Raw genomic sequence first — 19,110 nt, forward strand, 5'->3', positions numbered from 1 at the left:
TAAATATTTTTAAATTTCTGTCTTACTTTTTAATATGATAAATATAAATTAAACAAATTGGCATACTAAATATGTATTAAATAAACATAACACACAGAAGCAAAAATTCTATGGGTCTTTTGTACTTCTAAAGAGTAGAAAGGATTCTTGACAAAAAGGTTGAGGATTTCTGCCTTAATATATGCCTTTTCATCTTCTGCAGACCCAGAGGCATCCTAATAGTGCTTTATAATTACTCTCTGATCACATCATCTTCCCTAAACTGTAAAAAAATATAAACTCAGACCAATTCCCTATTTCCCTGGGCACCTGGTAGGCTATCTGTTTTATGAAGAGGATGGTGGTAGGATGATGGTTTCAGGGAATCCTCCCTAGGAAACCAGGTTCAGTGAAGGAGCCCCACACTGGAAATCAACCCCACGCTTCAGGTGTAACCTCTGCCATTTAGTCACCTTCTATTCGTTTGATTCAGGTTCCTCATCAGTTAGGAATCATAAACAGGTTTTCAGTTTCCCTAGGATTAAATCATAATGCATAAGCAACTGCTCTATTGTTTTTATAATTTGTTTAGGAGCAAAGAGTGCCTTACTAGTGTCACCAAAACCATCTTTGCCCCACATGAAAGAGATTAGATTGATTCCATTGGGTTCATTAAGCCTCCAGGGGTCTGTGAGTCCACGTCATGAACACCTCAAGTCAAATTAGCTTAACTGCTTTCCAAGGATAGGTAGCCAATAGCAATCGTGGAAAATGAGGTAGGTATGATAATGAGTTGGGAAAGTTGAGAAGGGATTGCCAGGAAGGATGGGTCCCAATGGCAAACCAACTACCAGGGAGCCCTGAGACCCTCGGCATGTGGGAGAAGAGGAAGGTGTGGAAGAGCGTTGAGAACCTTGTGAGACCTTCCCACTCCTGCCAGGAAATCACTCTGAACTCTTTCTCCTAATCTCTTTCTGACTGTAGGGTGGTTTAGGATTGGTCCATATTTTTTAAATTTTTATTTTTTGATTTTTGGTTGTGCTAGGTCTTCGTTGATACACCCAGGCTTTCTCTAGATGCAGTGAGTAGAGGCTACTCTCTAGCTGCAGTGCACGGGCTTCTTCTTGCAGTGGGTTCTCTCATTACAGAGCATGGTCTCTAGGGCACGCAGGCTCAGCAGTTGTGGCACATGGGCTTAGTTGCCTCACGGCACATGAAATCTTCCCAGACCAGGAATCAAACATGTGTCCCCTGCATTGGTAGGTGGATTCTTAACCACTGGACCACCAGGGAGGTCCCATAAATTCTGAAATACTCCTTACTTCAAAAAGTGGAGCCAGGAATCCCCTGGTGGTCCAGTGGTTAGGAGTCAGTGGTTTCACTGCCAGGGGCTCAGGTTCAATCCCTGATCGAGGAACTAAGATCCTGCTTGACATGCAGCAAGACCAAAAAAACTGAGAGGGTGGGATGTATGGAGAGAGTAACATGGAAACTTCCATTACCATATGTAAAATAGGTAGCCAGTGGGAATTTGCTGTATGACTCAGGGAAGTCAAACTGGGGCTCTGTAACAACCTAGAGGGGTGGGATGGGGAGGAAGGTAGGAGAGAGGGTCAAGAGAGAGGGGACTATGTATACCTATGGCTGATTCATGTTGATGTTTGGGTTAAACCAACACAATTCTGTAAAGCAATTATCTTTCAATTAAAAAATAAATTTAAAATAAAAAATAAATAAAAACACTAGTTTTTTGTTTTCGTTTAAGGTAGAGCCTAGTTTCCCTCCCCTTAAGTGTGGGCTGGATTTAGGAAGAGTAGCAAATGGAATGTGGCAAAGGTGATGGTGTTAGGCTTCTAGGGGTAGTTTGTGAAAGGCAAGCAGCTTCCTCCTTGCTCTCTAATCACTCACTTTCTGGGAGAATCCAGTTACCATGTTGTGAGCAGCACTTTGGAAAGGCCCACAGACCAGGAAAGGACACCTCCTGCTGACAGCCGGTGAGGAACTGAGGCCTCCAGCCAACAGCCTTGTGAGTATGCAATCTTGAACTCAGACCCTTCACCTCCAGTTGAACCTTCCAATGATTGCAGCTTTTGTGGGTATCTTACTGCAATCTCTTGGAATACCCGAGCCAGAATCACACTGCTGGCCACTGCAAGAGACATGATCCTCAGAAACTGTGAGAAAATGTTTGTTTCAAGCCACTACATCTGGGGTGACTTGTTACACAGCCATGGATAATTAATACAGTATGCCAAGTCCTCCTGTGTTATTATTTCTTTAAATATATTGCCTGGCCCAATTACAGGAAAGGGGTGCCCTTTGACAGCATATCCTTGCTAAGATGGCAGAGTAGAAGAACATGTGCTCATCTTCTCCTGTGAGAACTCCAAAATTGCAACTAACCGCTGAGCAACCATCAACAGGAGAATGTTGCATCCCACCAAAAAAGATATCCCACATCCAAGGGCAAAGGAGAAGCCCCAACAAGATGGTAGGAGGGGCAAAATCACATTTAGAATCAAACCCCATACCTGCCAGAGATGCTCCGAGGGTTCAAACAAAACCTCGTGTGCACCAGGACCCAGGGATCCCACAAGAGACTGAGCCAGACCTGCCTTTGAGTGTCTGAGTGTCTCCTGCAGAGGCAGAAGTCAGCAGTGGTCTTCTGCGGGGACTGGGGCTCTGACTGCCGCAGACCTGGGAGGTGTGGTGTGTGAGCCCCACCATAGAGCCACCAAGCAAACAATCTGGAGAACAATTATACCAAAGAAGTTCTCACACTGTTCTGAAAGTTCTAGGGCACACAACAGATTTCCCAACCTGGGGATCCAGCAAAGGGACTGAGAATCCCCAGGGAATTTGACTTTGAAGGCCAGTGGGGTTTGATTATAGAACTTCCACAGGACTTGGGAAACAGACTCTTGGAGGGCACAAAATCTTGTGTGCACCAGGACCCAGGAAGAAGGAGCAGTGACCCCACAAGAGACTGAGCCAGACTTGCCTGTGAGAGTCCAGGAATCTCTGGCAGAGACATAGGTCAACAGCGGCCTGCTGTAGGGTCAAGGGCACTGATACAACCATCCTGGCATAAGTCCTTTTAAAGGAGGTTGCATGTTACTGCCATTACCCCTACCATAGTTTGGCCTCAGGTCAAACTACAGGGAGGGAACACAGCCCCACCCATCAACAGAAAATTGGATTAAAGATTTACCAAGCATGGCCCCACTCATCAGAGCAAGACCAAGATTCCCCCACAGCCAGTCCTTCCCATCAGAAAGCTTCCACAAGCCTCTTATCAATCAGAGGGCAGACAGAATGGAAACCATAATTACAGAAAACTAACCAAACTGATCACTTGGATCACAGCCTTGTCTAACTCAATGAAACTATGAGCCATGCTGAGTAGGGCCATCCAAGACAGATGGGTCATGGTAGAGAGTTCTGACAAAAGGTGGTCCACTGGAGAAGGGAATGGCAAACCACTTCACCATTCTTGCCTTGAGAACCCCATGAACCGTATGAAAAGGCAAAATGATATGACACTGAAAGATGAACTCCCCAGGTCAGTAGGTGCCCAATATGCTACTGGAGAAGAGTGAAGAAATCGCTCCAGAAAGAATGAAGAGGCTGAGCCAAAGCAAAAACAACGTGCAGTTGTGGATGTGATTGGTGATGGAAGTAAAGTCTGATGCTTTAAAGAACAATATTGCATAGGAACCTGGAATGTTAAGTCCATGAATCAAAGTAAATTGGAAGTGGTCAAACAGGAAATGGCAAGAATGAACATCAACATTTTAGGAATCAGTGAAAAAAAATGGTCTGGACTGGGCAAATTTAATTCAGATGACCATTATATCTACTACTGTGGGCAAGAATCCCTTAGAAGAAATGTAGTAGCCCTTATACTCAACAAAATTGTTTGAAATGCAGTATTTGGGTGCAATCTCAAAAATGAGAGAATGATCTGTTTCCAAGGCAAACCATTCAATACCACAGTAATCCAAGTCTATGCCCCAACCACTAATGCTGAAGAAGCTGAAGTTGAACGGTTCTATGAAGACCTACAAGACCTTCTAGAACTAACACCAAAAAAGATGTCCTTTTCACCATAGGGGACTGGAATGCAAAAGTTGGAAGTCAAAAGATACCTGGAGTAGTAGGCAAGTTTGGACTTGGAGTACAAAATAAAGCAGGGCTAAGGCTAACACAGTTTTGCCAAGAGAATGAACTGGTGATAGCAAACACCCTCCTCCAACAACACAAGAGAGAACTCTACACATGGACATCACAGATGGTCAATACTGAAATCAGATTGATTATATTCTTTGCAGTCAAAGATGGAGAAGCTCTATACAGTCAGCAAAAACAAGACGAGGAGCTGACTGTGGATCAGACCATGAACTCCTTATTGCAAAATTAAGACTTAAATTGAAGAAAGTAGGGAAAACCACTAGACCATTCAGGTACGACCTGAATCAAATCCCTTACAATTATATAGTGAAAGTGAGAAATAGATTCAAGGGATTAGATCTGATAGAGTGTCTGAAGAACTATGGGTGGAGGTTCATAACATTATAAAGGGGATGGCGATCAAAACCATCCCCAAGAAGAAGATACGCAAAATGGTTGCTTGAAGAGTCCTTACAAATAGCTGAGAAGAGAAGAGAAAGGCAAAGGAAAAAAGGAAAGATATATTCATCTGAGTTCCAAAGAATAACAAGTAGAGATAACAAAGTCTTCCTAAGTGATACATGCAAAGAAATAGAGGCAAACAATAGAATAGGATAGATTAGAGATCTCTTCAAGAAAATTAAAGATACCAAGGGAGCATTTCATGCAAAGATGCACACAACAAAGGACAGAAACAGTATGGACGTAACAGAAGAAGATATTAAGAAGAGGTGGCAAGAGTACACAGAAGAACTACACAAAAAAGATCTTAATGACCCAGATAACCATAATGGTGTGATCACTCACCTACAACCAGACATCCTGGAATGCAAAGTCAAGTGGGCTTTAGGAAGCATCACTGCAGACAAAGCTAGTGGTGAAGAAAGCTGAGCGCCGAAGAATGGATGCTTTTGAACTGTGGTGTTGGAGAAGACTCTTGAGAGTCCCTTGGACTGCAAAGAGATCCAACCAGTCCATCCTAAAGGAGATCAGTCCTGGGTGTTCATTGGAAGGACTGATGTTGAAGCGGAAACTCCAATACTTTGGCCATCTCATGCGAAGAGCTGACTCACTGGAAAAGACCCTAATTCTGGGAAGGGTTGGGGGCAGGAGGATAAGGGGACAACAGAGGATGAGATGGCTGGATGGCATCACTGACTCGATAGACATGGGTTTGGGTAGACTCTGGGAGTTGGTGATGGACAGGGAGACCTAGCATGCTGTGATTCATGGGGTTGCAGAGTCGGACACAACTGAGCGACTGAACCGAACTGAGTGGAGGTGATGGAATTCCAGCTGAGCGATTTCAAATCCTAAAAGATGATGCTGTGGTAGTGCTGCACTCAATATGCCAGCAAATTTGGAAAACTCAGCAGTGGCCACTGGACTGGAAAAGGTCAGTTTTATTCCAATCCCAAAGAAAGGGAATGCCAAAGAATGTTCAAACTACCACATAATTGCACTCATCTCACACGCTAGCAAAGTAATCCTCAAAATTCTCCAAGCGAGGTTTCAATAGCATGTGAATCGAGAACTTCCAGATGTTCAAGCTGGTTTTAGAAAAGGCAGAGGAACCAGAGATCAAATTGCCAACATCCATTGGATCATTAAAAAAGCAAGTGAGTTCCAGAAAAACATCTACTTCTGCTTCACTGACTATGCCAAAGCCTTTGACTGTATTGTTCACAACAAACTGTGGGAAATTCTTAGAGATGGGAATACCAGACCACTTTACCTGCCTCCTGAGAAACCTGTATGCAGGTCAAGAAGCAACAGTTAGAACTGGACATGGAACAATGGACTGGTTCCAAATTGGGAAAGGAGTACATCAAGGCTGTATATTGTCACCCTGATTATTTAGCTTCTATTCAGTGTACATCATGTGAAATGCCAGGCTGGATGAATCACAAGCTGGAATCAAGACTGCCAGGAGAAATATCAATAACCTCAGATATGCAGATGACATCACCCTTATGGAAGAAAGCAAAGAGGAACTGAAGAGTCTCTTGATGAAAGTGAAAGAGGAGAGTGAAAAGCTGGCTTAAAACTCAACATTCAGAAAACTAAGATCATGGCATCTGGTCCCATCACTTAATGGGAAATAAATGGGGAGACAATGGAAACAGTGACAGAGTTTATTTTCTTGGGCTCCAAAATCACTGCAGATGGTGACTGGAGCTGTGAAATTAAAAAAACACTTTCTCCTTGGAAGAAAAGTTATGACCAACCTAGACAGCATATTGAAAAGCACAGACAGTACTTTGCCAGCAAAGGTCCGTCTAGTCAAAGCTATGGTTTTTCCATTAGTCATGTATGGATGTGAGAGTTGGACCATAAAGAAAGCTGAGTGCTGAAGAATTGTTGCTTTTGAACTGTGGTGTTGGAGAAGACTCTTGAGAGTCTCTTGAACTGCAAGGAGATCAAACCAATCAGTCCTAAAGGAAATCAGTCCTGAATATTCATTGGAAGGACTGATGCTGGAGCTGAAGCTCCAATACTTTGGCCACCTGATGCGAAGAACTGACTCACTAGAAAAGACCCTGATGCTGGGAAAGATTGAGGGCATGAGGAGAAGGGGACGACAGAGGATGAGATGGTTGAATGGCATCACCAACTCAATGGACATGAGTTTGAGCAACCTCCGGGAGCTGGTGACAGACAGGGAAGCCTGGCATACACTCCACGGGGTCTCAAAGAACTGGACATGACTGAGCAACTGAACTGAAGTAAACTTGATATCTGTATCAGTGGAATTTTGAGTTGTTTGCTCTCCATTTTGCCCCACCCTTATGTGGGATCATTTTCCATCTCTCTCTGCTCTTAAGAGGTTGATTGTGTGGACTCCCTTGCCCTCAGGCTTCTGGTTGGTTTCCATCCATGGAAAACACAGGTAGGGGAGCAGAAGGCAGGACAAGAGAGAGGTCTGGACATCTACCCCTTTGACTGATTTCCTTCCCACCAGGGAGGCAAGAGATGATATTAACATGGCTTTGTGTTACCCAGACCTGCAGAGCAAGGGTTCACCCTGTTAAGGTCCATGCATTTAAAAGAAAATCGACTCCCTCTTGATTCAGTTCGTCCTTTGAACTGGAAAACAGCCTGTAATTCCCTGAAGACAGATCCACTTGCGTCAGATCCACTTACGCAAGCCTGATTCCTTGGCAAGCAAAATTAAGTCTCACTCTCCAGATTATGTGATTGTTTATTAAATTACATTGGGGTAATTATCAGGGTGGAGAAATGAAACAAGGAGTATCAAAGACTGATACTTCTGGAAATACCTCAGAAGGTCTTCCTGCTCCTTTGGGACTTAGCTGAGATTGACTGAACTGAGACCGCTGCACGTGACACATTCCCTTGCTAGAGCAGTCAGGGGGCAAGCCTCTGTGAATAAGGCGGGTGCTAGATTGGCTTGGCAGCAGGGAGACCTGGCTGCCTGTCCTCACTTGCAAGTTCACAGCCTAGCCATGGGCAAATAACTTCTTGGGTTTCTCAGAAGGAAATTGGTTTGTCTTATCTACCTCACAGGCTGGTGGTTATGAAAAAAATCAGTTAAATAGCATTTTGCTGGGTTATTAAACATAAGATGAGGCACAAAGAGGTTAAGAATGTTGGCCAAGAACACATGGATAGCAAGTGGTGAAGCTGGGATTTGAATCCAGGAAGTCTGGCTCTAGAATCCATTCTCTTAGGCACTCTGCCCTGTTGGTAGCCTTGACCTTGACCACATCCCTCAGATAGTCCCTTCAGTTAACTCTCTGAGTGTCTCTCTAGAGCCCTCACTTCTTTCCTGCTGTAATTCTGTACTATAGTCTATGGTATTCACAGTCTTACAAAAGATTAAAAAAGAGACTGGGAATTACTTTAAAAAATAGTTTTGAGTTAAAAGAACTTTACATTTTATTTCAGGGCTGAATTCTAGGTAAAGTATATTAATTATAAATGAAAAACATACCATTCCCTAGCTTTTTCCCTAAATATTATGAAGCTAATGTGAATGAAAATGCAAGTCCAAGATCTCTTAATGGAAGGCCTAGAGGCCAGATAGATTTCAGAATTTAAGAATGTTTCAGGGTTTTGAAAAGTCTTATTTAGTATATTATACACACTATATGTGTACACAAAAGTGTATGAATATGTTACATAACACAGGGTCTAGGGAAGCCTTCAGAAACCAAACTTTTTTTCTCAAGAAAACAGACATTCACACTAAGTGGAATAGATCATGGTGATAAGTATTTCATATCAGAAGGTCATGTTATGTTGACAAATGAAGAACTTGATTTTTCAGAAGTAGCTTGGCTTGGAGAATTAGAGATGAAAGATTGTGGGCATGAGGTAATACAGAATCGGGCCAAGGATAATAAACCTAATAAACTTTTACCAGAGGGAGGAGCGCATAATTCCCCCTTCTAGTTACTTCCTTGGGAAAGAGGATGCAGTTTCTGGCTCTGTCCCTTCTCCGGGTCAAGTGAAAGAGATCTTTTTCCCCCTTGTGGTTTGGTAGACTGGGGCAGTCCCTATTCTATGAAACACTGACCCTAAGACAGACATCAGAGTGTTTGCTTTTGGAGGTGGAAATAGCTTCTCTTTGCACCTCCAGACCCCCTTCCATCTTCTCCACCTTGCCCTGGGCCTCAGAAGGCTGATCTACAGGGGCGACAGTTGGCCTCTAGCTTCTGATGGGGCTCGTCCAGCGGGGACCCTGGCAGGAGATGGGAGTAGGGAAGGGCAGTGGCTGGGTGCTAGCCCCGGGGCTCCTGAGTGGCTGCCCTGGGAGGCCCGTGTCCTTAAGCTGAGTCACAGCCTCTGTCAAGGCATCCTTTCTGACATGACTTTCTCCTTCCCGGAGTCCATTACCTGTCCCCTCTTCCTTGCTCCTTCAGGCCTACCCACAACACACACACACACACTCAGAGTCACCAGCTCCAGGACACTGCACTTTCCCTTGGGGTTTCACCTATACCTTTATGTGTATGATCTCCCTTTCCCGTTTATCAGTATTTGAAACTCTGCAAATAAGCCTGCTTCTTCCTCATGTGTTGTTACCCCAGGTCTATATTTTGAGACACAGGAAGGGCCCTCAGAAATGTCTGAGGGGCCCAGTGATCAGGCCAAAGATGTCAAGGGCAAGGTCATCCAGGACAGACCCAAGAGGACAGGCATCCGATCATTCAGGTCCCTTCCTGGGGCCTTCACAGGAATCACTCTTCCTAAGAGATGACCTTGGTCACCTGGCTTTTCATTCTTTGCCTGTCTTTCCCTCCTTCATAGTGTATATAGTCAGAAGGGATGGGTGTGACCTAGAGTTCTGCCTCTAGGATACCCTAGAAGGGAGACCTTCTTCTGGGCAACTGGAAATTGTTCACGGGCTCAACACTACCAGCTTTCGGCCCTGCCAGTCTCTTCCACCCCCGCCCCAGTTTTACTCCTTCCCCGGTCACACCTTGTTTGTCTTCTACCCCTGACCTTCAGGAAAAGGGATGAAAGTGGACAGAGAAAAAAAGAGTGATTGATGCTGGCTCGTTCATCTGGCATCTACGCTGGCTTCAAGGCTGTGTTGCTACAGTTCTGCAGCTGCCATTTCTTGGTTCATTGCTCACTTTTAAGATAAACTTTTTCTCCAGCGCCTAGCACATGGTGCATGACCAGTCATGGTGCAGGTGTAGTCAAGAAAAGAAAGATCAAGTCGTCGGGTTCTCTAATTTAACGCAGAGTATACAGAGGTCAGTCATAGGGAGGAAAAATGTGGGAAGATGACCTGACAAGCAGGGGGATGGCCACATGCCTCCCCATGTTTCTGTAGCAAAGGGTCAAATGGCAGGACACTGCCACAGCCTCTGCACCTCCCCCTCCTCCTGCCCCAGTTCCAAGAAGAGAACAATGCAAGGCTAAGAAAAGTTTTTATCTACAACCCAGATCAGACCTCTCCCACCTCTGCCAGGATTCATCTCCTGCTGGCACACTGTGTTGCTCCTCTCTTTGATTATGCTAAAATTTCTCTCTCATGCCTGCCTCTAATTACACTTGAAAAGGCTCCCTCCTATTACCTTAACCATGTGACTGATGGGGTCACGTGTGGGCTGATGCCTGGCCCACACTCCCCAAACCCTCCAGGGTGCACAGTAGCTATGGTTTTCAGTCCCAGCACAGCAATTCTTCCCACCTGGAGCCCAACGGTTTTCTCAGAAGCCAGGGGAGCTCCCTTGGCAAGGGTGAGGCTGTAAGCTGGTCAGCGTTGGTGGCGGGGACGCCCAGAGGCAACCTTCACCAAGCGGGGCACGGGAGGCAGCAGATCCATGGCTGGGGGAGCATTCGGAGGCCTGGCTCACACGGTCCTCAAGGTGGGGGGCGGGCAGAAGGACTGCACCCTCGCTGTGCATGGCTGTCTTGCCTGTGAGGACCCTGCTGTCCTGCCTTTTCGTTCTTCCCTGCCTCCTTCACCCTGCTTCACCGTGCTTCTGGTTTCACCTTCCAAATAGACTACCTGTACCCAAATACTCGTCCACAGTCTATTTGGAGAAATCTAAACTAAGACAGTTGGAGAGGAAAATAAAATCATTGCTAGCTGCTCTCTCCTCCTCTTATGTCTCATTTACTTCCCCATCCCACTGAGAGCTGGCTCTGTCCCTGCCACTTGGAATCGTCAGATATTGCCAAATCCAGGGGTCCTGTTCTATCACACTTGACCTCCGGGTAGCAGCTGACGGACAATTTCCTCCTTGGTGCACACTCCTCTCCTGGCTTTTGGGACAGCCTTCTCTCCCATTTTCCTCTTACCATGGAGCTTTCTGGTGGTAAGCTTTCCTCTTGCCATGGTCTCATTCAAAGATGCCCCCTTCCTTTTCTTTTTCACCTCTCACTCCTTGCATTCCCTGGGGGACCACCAACTTCACTGGCTTCCATTCCAACAAATGCCAGTGATGCCCCCACCCTCGCATCCCAGCCAGACCTCTGGGTTGAGTCTCCTCCTATGCAAACCTGCCCACTGGATGGAGCCTCTTGAATGTTCCGTGGATCCTCAGATAAGGGCTTCACAGGTGGCTCAGTGGTAAAGAACCCACCTGCCAATGCAGGAGACTCAAAAGACTTGGGTTCAATCCGTGGGTCGGGAAGATCCCCTGGAGAAGGGAATGACAACCCATTTCAATATTCTTGCTTGGAGAATTCCACGGACAGAGGAGCCTGGTGGGCTACAGTCCATGGGGTTGCAAAGAGTCAGATAGGATTGAGTGACTGAATATGCATTCACCAACTGAAGTCTTTGTGGTGGTACTTTTCCCCCCTAAGAAGTCTGGAAGAGGAGGATAGAAGGAGAGAGGCAGGAACGTGAGGAGGTGGGGTTGGACAAGGTTCTGACCATCTCTACCTTGGTAAGTATGCTAACCCAGTGAAAGGTGAATGGAGGAGACTAGTAAAAAGAAAGGTGACAAAGATATGGGAGGAGCTGAGGTTCTGAGAAGGCAGAGGGGAATGATTAAAAGGAAGGAGGAAGGAACGTTCAGATTCAGATACTTGCAGGTGCCAGGGAAATATGCTGATGTCACCCACCAGTTAGCCTGTTTCCTGCTTGAACCAGGAGGCTAGATCTCTTGCTGGGGGTAGAGTGAAATGGAGGATTCGAGAATAGAGGCAAACTTTCGGAATGGGGCACCAGTTAGGTTGCAACAGTGGAAAGCACAGCACAAACTGGCTTTAAGAAAACAAGGTAGAGGGAATGCCCGGTGATCCAGTGGTTAAGAATCCACCTGCCAATGCAGGAGACACAGGTTCAATCCCTGGTCCGGGAAGATCCCATATGCTGCAGAGCAACAGTCCGTGTGCCACAACTATTAAGCCCGCACACCACCACAAGAGAGGAGTCCCTGCTCACCGCAACTAGAGAAAGCACGCATGCAGCAAGGAAGACTCAGTACAGCCATAAATAATAAAAATTTTTTATAAAAGAAAACGAGGAGATTGACTGATACAACCTGACAGTCTAAAGGTAGACTTGGGTGCAGGCATCATTTGGCCCAGAGAGTCAGGATTCCATCTGACTCCTGAACCGCACCTTCCTGCCCTCGCAGTTATAAACACCATGTCCTCACTCCAACACCCAGAGGGATGTGGTCTCCTCTGGGACTCCAGCAGAAGACAGGGGATGCTTATTTCCCAGAAGCGCCTACAATTGTCTCCTGGTGTCTCATTGGCCCAAATTGGGTGATGGGCTCATCCGTGATGAACCAATCACCATATCCAGAGAACAGGAGAGCTGATTGGCTGAAGCTCACTGCTGGAAATGCAAATGAAGCCAAACCCACCCAAGTAACAGCACTGAGTCTGGGGGACGGGCACTATCTTAAAGGAAAATTTGGGTGCTTTTGGAGGAAACGGTTGAGGTAGAGGGTGGCAGGGAACAGATGTGGTAACTCAACCAACAAATGTCCACCATACTTCATTTCCGGAGAAAATGTGAGAAGCAACTGTTGAAACATTTGTCAAGGTGACGGGGTAGAGCAGGATAATTAAGTAGTTTAGAAACTGCACTAGGGGATTAAGGACAGAAGGGAAATTTTAAAGGAGTTTAGCGACTGTTGTAATCTAATAACCACTCAAGAAAGAAATCCAGTAACCTAGCAACAATCTATACTACCTTAGAGCAAGACCAGGTGCATTCAAACACCAAACACACTCAAGTTACAAACCCTGATGGTTAAAATGTAAGACAATAGATGTGGGTGTCTGAATCTTGTTACATGAAGTCAGAGTGTTATAGTCCTTGAAGAGTAACATTTCCGCATAGAGCCAAGACAGAGATATAGGTGAAAAAGGAAAGAAGCTAGGTGAAAAAGGACATTATTCTGAAACTTGAAATGAATTACCATATTTTCATATATGTTACCACCAGGCTGCTATATATATATATGTATGATTTAATGGGTTTCTGTGGTGGCTCAGACAGTAAAGAATCTGCCTGCAATGCAGGAGACCTGGGTTCGATCCCTGAGTCGGGAAGATTCCCTTGGAGAAGGAAATGGCTACCCACTCCACTATTTTTGCCTGGAGAATTCCATGGACAGGGGAGCCTGGCTGGCTACAGTCCATGGAGTTGCTAAAGTTAGACACAAACTGAGTGACTTTCACACATGATTTAAATAGCACCATGACAGTCCTGATTAGACCACATGGGGCAAAGGAAGAACTAATTATGCAAGCCTTAGTGTCTGCCCAGAAATGAGGAAGAAGGTGGTCTTCTTTCCTTCCTACTGTTTCTTTAATTATAAAAATGTAGCCCTCTTTGTTTTGGGGGCCACTGAGCTCCCCTGCCTGCTTGCTTGTATTAATATCTCCCACAAGCCTCCTATGCTAATAAACTCACTCTTTGCCACTTTGCCTCATGCTGAATTCTTGCTGCGACGAGACAAAAGAAGCCAAGTGTCAGTAAGTTCTGACAGCAAGTGAGCAGTTGTAATCAAAAGACAGTGAGTTCTAGTCCCTTTCTAGTCAGGGATCATGGGTTCAAGTCTCAAACTGAGATGTGGGTGGGTTCAAGTCCCAGTTCATGGGTTTGAGTCCTAATCTGAGTTTTGGCTGGGTTCAAGCCCCACCCAAGAAGGAGTGTGGCTTCAAAGGTGTGCTGTGCTCAGGTAGGGTTCTGATGCTTACGGAACAGAGAAATCTGTAGCGGCTGCATACCTCTTGGTTTTATGACGGTCCACAGCAGGCTGGTGGTAGGAGAGGAGAAAGTGAATGACAAGATTGATCCAAAGTTGGAGGATTGGTCTGCGAGGACAACTAGGCAAGATGCAAGCTGAGGGTGACAGAGGGCTTGAAATGATGGATGGGGAAGCTGGGAATTTGGAAGGTGGCTGATAGAGTAAGATAAAAATGAAGCAGTTCAGGGACTGAAGGTTCAGAAGAACTCACAGAATGTTGGGTGGGAGGAAGAGGAGACTGTGAATGCTGCCGAGAGACAGTGAGAAAGATGCAGTGAGCTAGAGAGACAAAGCTAGCAAAAAAGGGAGAGGGTGAGATACTGGTATTTAAAATTCAGAGAGAGACGGTGCTGGAAAGGGGTTTCCCAGGTTCTGTTTTCTCAATGAAAACATTATGACACACAGGTCATAGTAGGCTTGATGATGTTGTTGTTTTAGTCGCTAAGTCCTGTCTGATTCTTTTGCAACCCCTTGGACTGTAGCCCACTAAGCTCCTCTGTCCATGGGATTTCCCAGGCAAGAACACTGGAGTGGGTTGCCATTTCCTTCTCCAGGGGGTCTTCCCAATCCAGAGACTGAACCCACATCTCTTGCATTAGCAGACAGATTCTTTACCACTGAGCCACTGGGGAAGCAGTGGGCTTGATAACAACCCAGCAAACATCTAAACCCCCCCCACCAGCCTCAGAAATATGAGACATGTCACCAAGGTTTCATCTGTCTGCGTGTCCTGTCAGTCCAGCTGGATTCTTTGGACAGAAGGGTCCCTGGGGGCTACTGGCCATTCCTCTGTCTCCAAAATTGTCTATAAAACTCTGAGACCACCTCAGTTTTCCTTCAGTCAGGGGTTTTGAAAAAGTTTGTTTTGTTTCGTTGTTCTTATTATTTTGCCTTTTTCTTCCAGGATGGGTCAAGTCACCTTAGTTCTTGAGACAGAAAAGAATGGAAAAGAAGTGTGCCAGGAATAGCATACATAATATATGTTCTAGCTTTTTTATTTTTTAATCAAACACATACTCTAGGCTAAGTAGATGTGTACAGAATCTCTAACAGCATGTGCAGGCAGGAGGAGTCTTAGATGGAATCTAAATTTTTAGCTGATTGGCTTGACCACTGACAGGTTCTGTGAATTAAATCCAATTGTTTCAATATACAGACCCTCGGTTTCTATATATATGCAATGAGCTTAACTATGGCTTTATACCAGGGGTCAGCAAACTTTTCCTCTAAAGGACCAGAGACTAAATATCTCAGGTTTGGTGGGTCTCCACTGCCTCTATCCTGCTGCTATAGCAGGGAAGTGGCCACAGATAGCATGCTAAACAGTGAGTGAGGCTGTGTTCCAATATGACTTCATTTACAAAAACAGACAATCACAGACTAACTGTAAAATGCAAAGCTATAAAACTCTAGGTGATAATGTAGGAGAAAACCTAGATGGCCCTGGGTATGGTGATGACTTCTTAGATACAACACCAAAGACATGATCCATGGAAAAAATAGACTTCGTTAAAATTAGATTATTTCTGCTCTGTGAAAAACAACGTCAGGAGAATGAGAAGATCAGCCACAGCTTGGGAGGAAACATTTGCCAAAGACACATCTGCTGAAGGATGGTCGTCCAAAATATAAAAATACTCTTAAAACTCAACAGTAAGAACACATACAACCCAACTTAAAAAATGGGCCAGAGAGCTTAACAGACACCTCATCAAAGAAGATATAGAGGTGGCAAGAAGCATATGGAAAGATGCTCTACTTTGTAATTCATCAGGGAAATGAAAATTAAAACAATAATGAGATTTCTCCACACACTTACTAGAATGCCAAAGTCCAAAACGATGACAATGACAAATGCTATTGAGGATGTGGAGCAACAGGAATGCTCATTCATTGCTGGTGGGGATGCAAAATGGTATAGCCACTTTGGAAGATAGTTCGGTGGTTCCATATAAAACTAAACACACTCTTTCTATACAATCCAGCAACTGCACTCCTTGGCATCTATCAAAGGAGTTCAAAACTTATGTTCACACAAAAACCTGCATACAGATGTTTCTAGTGGCCTTATTTATAATCGTCAACCCTTGAAAGCAACCAAGATGTCCTTCAGTAGGTGAATGAATAAACAAACTATGGTACATCCAGACAATGGAATATTATTCACTGCTAAAGAGAAATGAGCTGTCAGGCCATGAAAGATATGAAAGAACACTAAATACATGCTACTAAGTGAAAGAAGTCAATCTGAAAAGGCTTCATACTGTATGATTCTAAGCATATGACATTCTGGAAAAGGTAAAATCATGGAGATAGTTTCAAAAAAGCAAGCAACAGTTGTCAGGGGTTGGGGAAGGGTGAATAGGTGGAGCACAGAACATCTTTAGGGCAGTGAAAAGACTCTGATACCATAATGATGGATACATGTCATTATACATTTGTCCAAACTTGTATAATGTACAACAGCAAGAGTGAACCCTAATGTAAATTATGGACTCTGGGTAATTATGATGGATCAATGCAGTACTCTGGTAGAAGTGGTGATACTGTGGAGGCTGTGCCTGTGTGGACAGAGTGGGTACATGGGAAATCCCTGTACCTTCCTCTAGATTTTGCTATGAAACTAAAACTGCTCTTAAAAGAAACTTGAAATCTTAATAAAACAGGCAGCAGGCAGGGTTTGACTCAGTATAAAAAGAGTATGGGGCGAGCGTTGAAACCTACTTCCTTGCATTTCTTTGACATAGCTTTGGCCTCTAACATCCCAGTAGATGTCTCAAAGATGCTAACAAATACAACAGACACTATTTTTTCTCTGTTCATCTCTCCCTACCACCTTTATTTTGTTAGTAAGGCCTGCTTTGCCAGGTGAAAGGCGCTCAGCCCTTTAGATGCTAATTCCCCTAACTCTTGCCCTCAACCTGTGCCTGGTACAACCCTGCACAACCAGATAGTGGCATTGTGTGCTTCCAAAAACTACACAAATTACACTATATTCATAGCAAATATGGTTGAAAGCTTCTCGTGTTATAACATCTGTATGTTTGCTAAGTCACTTCAGTCGTGTCTGACTCTTTGCAACCCTACAGCCTGTAGCCTGCCAGGCTCCTCTGTCCATTGGATTCTCCAGGCAAGAATACCGGAGTGGGCTTCCATGTCCTCCTCCAGGGGAACTTCCTGACCCAGGGATTGAACCCTCATCTCTTAGGTCTCCTGCATCGGCAGGCAGGTTCTTTACCAGTAGTGCTGCCTGGGAAACCTGTACAGGGCTATTAAGAGAAAACAGATACTGATACCCATTTAGGCCTGATGGACAGGGAGGGAAATGAAGAGAGAGATTTAATATGGGGATGACATGTGGGTAACTGCTACTGCTAAGTTGCTTCAGTTGTGTCCGATTCTGTATGACCCCATAGATGGCAGTCCACCAGGCTCCCCCATCTCTGGGATCCTCCAGGCAAGAACACTGGAGTGGGTTGCCATTTCCTTCTCCAATGCACGAAAGTGAAAAATGAAAGTGAAGTCTCTCAGTCGTGTCTGACTCTTAGCAACCCCATGGACATGTGGGTAAAGCTGATGTATTAATTAGAGTACCTATTGCTAGCCACCAGAATTAACTTTTATGGTCAAGCCACTATAAAGTCTTTGGTTTATTTTTCATCTGCTTCACAGTTTGATGCATATTAGGGAAAACTCCATGCAGTCATTCAAGAACCCAATTGTCTTACATAAGACTCTACCATCTTTTAGGAAGATGCCCTTTTCTGCAGTCAACCAGAGCTAGAAAAGGGTGGGAAAGAGTTAGAAGAGGGTGGGAAAATGGAGGCACAGAGAATTTTGTAGGAGGGTTTATGGGTCATGCCTAAAGATGGCAACATCACTTCTATTTATGTTTCCTTGGCCAACTAATTCATGGCCAAATTTCAAGGGAGGTAGGGAAATCTGTCAGTCCAGACAAAAAAGAAACAGGTTTGTTGGACATATACGAAGACTATGACAGCTGGGGACCAAATGAGGGATAGACATTACTCTCTACTCAAAATTACATTCCCAGTTGACAGCTGAGTCTGTGTTCCTGTTGGGAAACAATTCTCTGTGGGCATCGTCCTCTGAGCAGAGAACCTGACAGCACCCTGGGCTATCTTTTCATGGAGGTCCTACAGATCCTCAGAAGATGGAAAGAGTGTCTCCCTCCAGTGCTGAAGACACATTAGTTTGATGTTCAGGATAAAAAAGATGTCTCCCTCTGGGGCAAAAGTTAGACAGGTTTGCTTGCAGCCCCATTAAAGACTGAAGTTCCCTGTGCTCGGGGCTCCTCAGGGGTGAAGGAAAACTATTATGTGGTCAGCATCCACTGGATGCCCTGCATTGCCCCACTTGGTGGGCAAGGGGAACCTGTGCAGACTTGAGGCTCATGCTGCCTGCTTTGCTATGAGTAATCAAGTCCCTCACTTCTACCCAGGCATTCTGTGTCTCCCAGAAGCAACCATCAAACTGTACCAGGGTAACTTGTCAGCTTTCTAGTAAGGTAAAATCTCAGGTCCTTCTGTTTTTCAGAGTTACCTGATCAAATGTATCATGGTTAACACTGACTAGCTCCCTCTGGCTCAGTAATGATCTCTAGACATAGGGAACCCCAAGCAGCAGACTTCACTCACACTTAAGTTGAACACCCTGGGCGCAGTTAAATGAAATGATATCAGTGGTGACAGTATCAACTATGAAGCCCCTGTAGGCACTTGTAACCTAATACCAGGGTTTCCACATTGTGCAACTTCAGGAAACTATTCACATCACAGTCTAGAAATATGCAATGTGGCTGCTCCCACTAAATTGCAGTATTTCATTGTTCCTAACAGTCGATGGGTGTATTTTCACATTATTTTGGGTGCCACTGTGTGGGGTGGGGTGGGGTGGGGGGAGTAGAGGGAAGCTGCCAATTAAGCCAAGACAAAAATGCTCTTTTGATTTTTTACTGTATATTTATTGAAAGGACTCTTTAATACTTATTGAGACAGATTCATCATATCTCAACCTTGTATATACATAGAAAAAAAAAACTATTCCTATTCAACATTACACTGGAAGACCAGCTAGTACAATAAGAAAAAAGAAAAGGCATAAAAATTGGAAAGGAGGAAATAAAACTATCTCTCTTTGCAGACAACAAGATTGTTTATATAGAAAATCTTAAAGAATCTAAAATAAAAGTTCGTAGTGTATTTATCTTGGTTGGAGGATAGAAGGTGAATATATAAAAATC

At 44.7% G+C, this 19,110-nt stretch overlaps 1 protein-coding gene across 4 annotated transcripts in view; it reads right to left on the reverse strand.

The window, feature by feature from the left end:
• Nucleotides 1-19,110, reverse strand: part of MOCS1 (molybdenum cofactor synthesis 1) — a 386,238-nt gene that overhangs the window by 37,901 nt on the left and 329,227 nt on the right. Inside the window, exon 6 of one of the 4 annotated variants that reach the window (XM_081523252.1) lies at nucleotides 11,131-11,270. The exons of the other annotated variants lie outside the window; for them this stretch is intronic. The gene's annotated coding sequence lies outside the window, so the exon portion shown is untranslated. The remainder of the gene's footprint in view (nucleotides 1-11,130; nucleotides 11,271-19,110) is intronic. 4 annotated transcript variants of the gene reach the window in all.

This window comes from Giraffa tippelskirchi, chromosome 8 (genome assembly GCF_054371585.1).
Source record: "Giraffa tippelskirchi isolate mGirTip1 chromosome 8, T2T-mGirTip1v1.2.pri, whole genome shotgun sequence".
NCBI lineage: Eukaryota > Metazoa > Chordata > Mammalia > Artiodactyla > Giraffidae > Giraffa > Giraffa tippelskirchi.